We start from the raw sequence: 6,128 nt of genomic DNA, 5'->3' as shown, positions 1-6,128 counted from the left end.
TTTTTTTTTTTGTTTTTTTTTTTGGTACCAGGGATCGAACTTGGGTCCTTGTGCTTGCGAGGCAGGCAGTGGAACCACAAAGCTAAATCCCCAGCCCTCCTCTTTGTTCTTTTGTGTGGCACTGGGGTTGAACCCAGGGCCTCGAACTCAGCTAAATTCCCAACCTTTCTTTTTCCCCCCTTAAAGTGAAGACAGAGTCTTCCTAAGTTGTCTAGGCTGAGCTCAAACTTGTGATCCTCCTGCTTCAGCCTCCGGGAATGCTAGGAAGGCAGGCAGGCAGCCCTGCGCCAGACTTTTACAGAGAGCAGCCCGAGGCTTGGAGAAGGGAATTTATGAGCACAGCAATACCTGCAGGGAGACAGTGGTGCTGTGCTCACCCCAGGGCCAGCCCCCAAGTCGGACTTGTGACCGTGAGGCCATCTGTCCTTTGGCTGTGACCTCACTGGGGGCTGAATGCCAGACCTTTGCTAAAGTGAACATCAATTCAGCTACTTAGGAAAAAAATATAATGCTTCTAGTTCTCCTTGGGCTGGAGTCAGGTTGAGCTTGGGCCCCCAAAGGATTTGAGCCTTTTTGTTTTTGTAGTAACTCCCAATCAAACCCAGGGCCTTCAGATGGAGCTTCATCCCCAGCCCTTCTCTTTTTCAGACAGGCTCTCTAAAAGTCACTGAGATAGCCAGGCTGGGCCCCAACTTGTGATCCTCCTGCCTCAGCTTCCCAAGAGCTGGGATGACATCCGTGTGCCACCATGCTGGGAGGACTTGCTGGGCTCAAGTCTTCTGAAAGTGGTCTCTGCATCTAACTGACCTGCTCAGCAAGCCCCGAGAACCTCCTAAACCTGTAGACTCCACTGCCTCTCTGTACCCCAGACTCCCTGGCCTTCCCTCCTCCTTAAACTCAATTTCCCAATTGCTGCTGGTTCTTTTCCTTCAAATGAAAAACAACACGCTAAATCTCATTTTTATTTTTATATTTTTATTTTTGGGTTTTTTGAGACAGGGTCTCACTACCTGCTTGAGGTTGACCTGGAACTAAATCTCATTTTTAAATTCTATCAGCTAAAAGATAAATTTTGCTGGGCCTGGTGGCATACGCCTATCCAGCACTGAGGGAGGCTGAAGCAGGGGACCCACATTCAAGGCCAGTCTGGGTAACTTAGCAACTTAACTTCTTTGACATGCTTGTTGCCTAATCACGCAGTCCCTATGGCTGCTGTAATCAATACTACAACTTGAGTGGCTTTAAAACACCACATATTTATCCCTTGGCCCTGGATATCCGAAGTCTGAAATAAGTTCTAGCAGCCTAAAATCAAGATGCTGGCAAGTCTAGTCCATTCTAGAGGCTCTGGGGAAGATCTGTTTCCTGTCCTTTCCAGCTCCTAGAGGTGCCGGCCTCCCTCAGCACATGGCCTCTTCCTCTGTCATTAGGACCAACAGCTTAGCGTCTTCCGGGCTCTAACACTGACCCTCCTTCTGCCTTCTTATAAAGAGTACTGCAGGCCAGCTGTGGTGGTGCAGGCCTGTCATCCCAGCACGTGGGAGACCGAGGCGGAAGGATTGCAAATTCAATGGCAACCTGGGCTACCAGGTGAGCTCAAGGGCAGCCCGAACCAGCAGGCTCTGTTTCAAAACAAAACCAAGCAAGCCGGGTGTGGTGGTGCATGCCTGTTATCCCAGCACTCAGGAGGCTGAGGCAGGAGGATGACTGTGAGTTCAAGACCAGCCTGGGCTACACAGTGACTTCCAGAGCAATCTGAACTACATAGTGAGACCCTGTCTCAAAAAAACAAGCAACTTCAGACCCGTGAGGACAGAAGGATGAGGCCTGGTGTACATGAAGCCCCACCATCCTCTGCCTGCAGCTCTAGGGCAGCCACAGTGGTGTGCGGAAGAGCGGCTGTCTGTGCACCGGACAATTAAGGATGCTGAGATCTGTATTCTGGTGTCATTTTCACGTGTCACAAAGCACTGCCATCTTTTTTTTTCATCCCAATCTGCCGCCTGCCTTACAAGCGCAGGGTCCTGAGTTCAATCCCTGGTACAAAAAAAAAAAAAAAAAAAAAAAAAGCTCATTCCAGCTTCCAGGCTGTACGAACACAGGCAGGAGTCCGACTAGGTCATTCTGAGGTGGCGCCCAGTGATGGGGTCACACACCAACTTCTCCACTTGACTCTGGCGACTCCAAAGTCAGGGCAGACGCCGCTCACCTCCCCGCCTTGTGCCTGCCCTGGCCCCCCAAGGTCTCCCGCGCCCAGTCTGTGCCCTTGCTCTGCTGCAGCCCCTCCCCCTCCTCTGCCCCCTCCTCACCACGCCCCATTGGACCCATCTGTGCCTGTCCCCTCCCACTGGGTGGGTCCCTGTGCCCAGCGCCTGTCTCTCCCTCGGGGCCACGGTGTCCTCTAGGGCAGGACCCAGTCATCTGTGCCCCTTGACAGCCTGGGCTCAGGGAGGGGCCCGGGACTTGATTCTGACCCAAGACAAAAGCAGAAATGAGTTCCCTTCTCAAATGAAAATCTCTAAAACTAAGCAGATCTGGGTTCAAATCATTGCTGCGCTTGCTAGACCTGAGCACGAGAGTCATTTTCCTTACCTTCAGGACTGGTACTCAAGTTGTAAACAAAAGTGAGGCCTTGTGTGACCTGATCCTACCAGCTGCATGCGTGTCCTCAATGGCACAAGTCTCCACAGCTGGCCTCCCCTCAGTTCCCAAGTCTGCTGGGTCCCGCCTGCCTCAGGACCTTTGTACTTGATGCACTATTTGTGGAGTTGGGGATGGAACCCAGGGCCTCGCATGTGCTAGGTAAAGTGTTATGGTTTGAATCAAAAATGCCCTCGAAGAGGTTCATGCCCTCAGAGGTGAGGTATCTGGAAGGTGTTTGGATCGTAGTTGTTCTAACATCACCCACTGATGAGGGGGCGGGGCCTGCCTGGGGAAGCAGGTACCTGGGTGGGTGTATACTTGTCCTGGTCTCCTTCCTCTCTGTGTCCCTTCCCAACCCCTCCTGTCTGCTGTGAGGTAAGCAGGTCTCCTCTGCTACGTGCCTCTGCCAAGATGTTTCTACCTTGGAGCCAGAAACATGACTGACCACCGACCGACACTTTTGCAACTGTGATCCCAAATCAACCTTCTGTCCCATGAGTTGTGTGTATATCAGGCATTCTGTCCGCCCCCAACAGCAAGGCAACTGATGAGCAGGGTCTAAGATGCCCGGGCTGGTCTCCTCCTGCCTCAGCCTCCTGAGCAGTCAGGATTACAAGAGTGTGCTGCTGTACTTGGCACTGCTATTCTTCCTGCCTATTTTCCCTCCCGGTGCCACAGCGGAGACACTGACACCAAGGCAAGCCTTCCCTGGCTACCCTACAGGCACCCGGGCCTTCCTGTCATGTGCTGTCCCAGTGTGCTGTCTCTGTAGACTGTGATCATTGGTGCCCCTCATTATTAGTAGGAATAAGGAAAAGATGAATCTTGCCGGGCATGTGCAGGGCCTCAGTTCCATCCTCAGCACCACAGAAATAGAGACAGAGAGGGAGAGAGAAAGAAAATAAGTGCAATAAGCACTTTTTTTTTTTTTGGTCAGGTTCTATTCCAGAGTTTCTAAAAGTAGGTTATTTCATTTCATTCTCACAGTGCCCTCAGGAAGTATTATAATCACCCCAAATTTATGGGGCGGAGGCTGAGGCCCAGAGATATTAAGAAATTTGCCCCGGGCTGCAGGCCTTGTGTGTCAGAACCACCCTCTTAGACCCATTCCCCACAGGCGACTCTTGAGTTCCCTGCAGGGGAGTGGGATCGTCACCGCTGTATCCCTGGAGCTCAGCACCCAATGCCTCATGTTACACAGCCCACGTTGGCCTAGAACACATGGCGATCCTCCTGCCTCTGCCTCCAGAGGGCTGGGATTACAGGTGTGTGGCACAATGCCCGGTGTAATGATTTAAATTAATTTAAAACAATTTTTGAACAGGTTTTTTGAGATAGGGTCTTGCTACATAGTTCAGGCTGGTCTTGCACTCACTATTTAGCCCAGGCTGGCCTCAAACTCACAGAGATCCTCCTGCCTCAGTCTTCTGAGGGCTGGGATTACATACGTGCACTGCCACATTTAGCAAAATTAATGAAAAATTAATGCAATTAAAACTTCAATTCCTCAGCCACATGTCACATGCCCAAAAGGAGCAGAGCCACAGACTACTGAACTGGATGGTGCTGATACAGAACACACCCATCACCTCGAAAACTTCTCTCAGACAGTGCTAAATGACGAGAATGCAAATTTCTGTTCAGTGTTCTCAACTCCTTTGGGTCCTTTTGCAAATGCCATCTTTTCAACCTTCTTGACCACTTCCTTTCAAACCGCAACCCCCATGTTCCCCTCATTTACTTTGCTTCTTACCACTGGAGGTAGAATCCACTTATTTCTTATCCGCCTCTCCGTCTACACTGTAAGTTCTGACGCAGTAGCCACTGGCAACGTGTGACTGGTGAGTCCTTGAGATGTAACACGCACACTAGATTTCAAGAGCACATGGGGTAAAAAACAGAATGTAAAAGATCTCTTAACTTGTTATGTGGATCACATGTTGCAGTGATATTTTGGACATACTGGGTTAAATAAAACCTTAGGTGTGGTGGTGCACGCCTGTAATCACAGCACTCGGGAAGCTGAGGCAGGAGGATTGCTGTGAGTTTGAGGTCAGCCTGGGCTACACATTGAGTTCAAGGCCAGCCTGAACTACACAACTGTGGTGCACGCCTGTAATCCCAGCACTCGGGAAGCTGAGGCAGGAGGATCGCTGTGAGTTTGAGGTCAGCCTGGGCTACACAACAAGACCCTGTCTCAAAAAGCCAAGCCAAACAAAACCAAGCCATATTATTTAAATTAACATCATGTGAGGACCTGAGATTCAGCTCAGTGGTCTTGCAAGCACAATGTCCTGAGTTCCATCCCCCATACCAAAAAAAAAAAAGAAAATTAACATCATTTTCCCCCTTTTTAAAAACAGCTGTAAGTGTGTGTGTGTGTGTGTGTGTGTGTGTGTGTGTGGTGCTGGTGGTCAAACTTAGTCTTGTGTATGTTAGGCAAACTTCTCTACCACTGAGCCAAATCCCTAGCTCACAATTTAATACATTTAAATTATAAATGTAGTTGACAAATTTGTGGCTTGATTGAATTTCTACTGGACTGCACTGATTAAGAATGTAAATTTTGAGCCGGGCGTGGTGGTGCACGCCTGTAATCCCAGCACTCAGAGGCTGAGGCAGGAGGATCACTGTGAGTTCAGACCACCCTGGGCTACATAGTGAGTTCCAGGTCAGTCTCAACTACATAGCGAGACCCTGTCTAAAAAAACCAAAAACAAAAACAGAAGTAAATTTTGCAAGGCATGGATGTGCACACCTGTAATCCCAGTATGTGGAAGGCAAGGCAGGACTGCTGTGAATTTGTGGCCATCCTCAGCTACCAGCGACAGGGTGGGTTCAAGGCCAGTCTGAACTACACAGTGAGATTCTGTCTCAAAAACACCAAACAGAGAAAAGAAAACAATTCAGTTACTAAAAAAATTTCCAAATTACACTTGTAGGTTGCATACATTTCTCTTGGACAATGCTGGCCTAGAATGACAGCCCAAAATAGATATATTTGGTGGTGGTGGTGGGGTCCATTCTCTGTTCATGACTCAAACAATGACTGGCACATAATAGGAGCTTAATAAAGTGTTAATAAATAAATGAATGGGAAGATGGGCTTCTGGCAACCTACTTGCCATAATGGCTAGCACTAATGGAGCACTGATCACGTCCTGTGTCTGGTGTCCGCCTCCTCACCGCACCTGAAGGAAACTGAGGCCTGGAGAAGTGACGTCAGTCTAAATGCACGTAGTGTGGAAACGTCAGGATCGGGATTCGAACTCAGGTCCTGTTCCCATATCCTTGGCGCGCTGACCGCTCCTACCTTGCTGGGCGGCAGCGGTGGTGGGTGGACAAATGTGGGGCACACGATAAGCGTTGGGCAAAGAGCGCCTCTTCTGGACCGCTGCCTCTAGTCGGCCTCCAGGGGCCTGGCCCCAGCTCGCCCTCTCCGCGGCCATCGCTGGCCACCCGCGTCTCCGGTGGCCCTCAGGCCC

At 50.1% G+C, this 6,128-nt stretch overlaps 1 protein-coding gene across 4 annotated transcripts in view; it reads right to left on the bottom strand.

The window, feature by feature from the left end:
* The window catches only part of Ccl25 (C-C motif chemokine ligand 25), a 26,910-nt gene extending 20,788 nt beyond the window's left edge, over positions 1-6,122 (bottom strand). Inside the window, exons 1-4 of one of the 4 annotated variants that reach the window (XR_002024769.2) lie at positions 5,835-6,122; positions 5,402-5,512; positions 4,397-4,511; positions 1,730-2,037 (exon numbers count right to left, since the gene is read on the bottom strand). The gene's annotated coding sequence lies outside the window, so the exon portion shown is untranslated. The other 3 variants (XR_002024767.2, XR_002024768.2, XM_010605663.2) reach the window with 3 other exon arrangements.
* Between the last annotated feature and the right edge of the window lie 6 nt (positions 6,123-6,128).

The sequence above is a fragment of the Fukomys damarensis genome, unplaced genomic scaffold (genome assembly GCF_012274545.1).
Source record: "Fukomys damarensis isolate Sample0158 unplaced genomic scaffold, DMR_v1.0_HiC HiC_scaffold_37, whole genome shotgun sequence".
NCBI lineage: Eukaryota > Metazoa > Chordata > Mammalia > Rodentia > Bathyergidae > Fukomys > Fukomys damarensis.
This window is presented reverse-complemented; position numbering and strand designations above follow the sequence as displayed.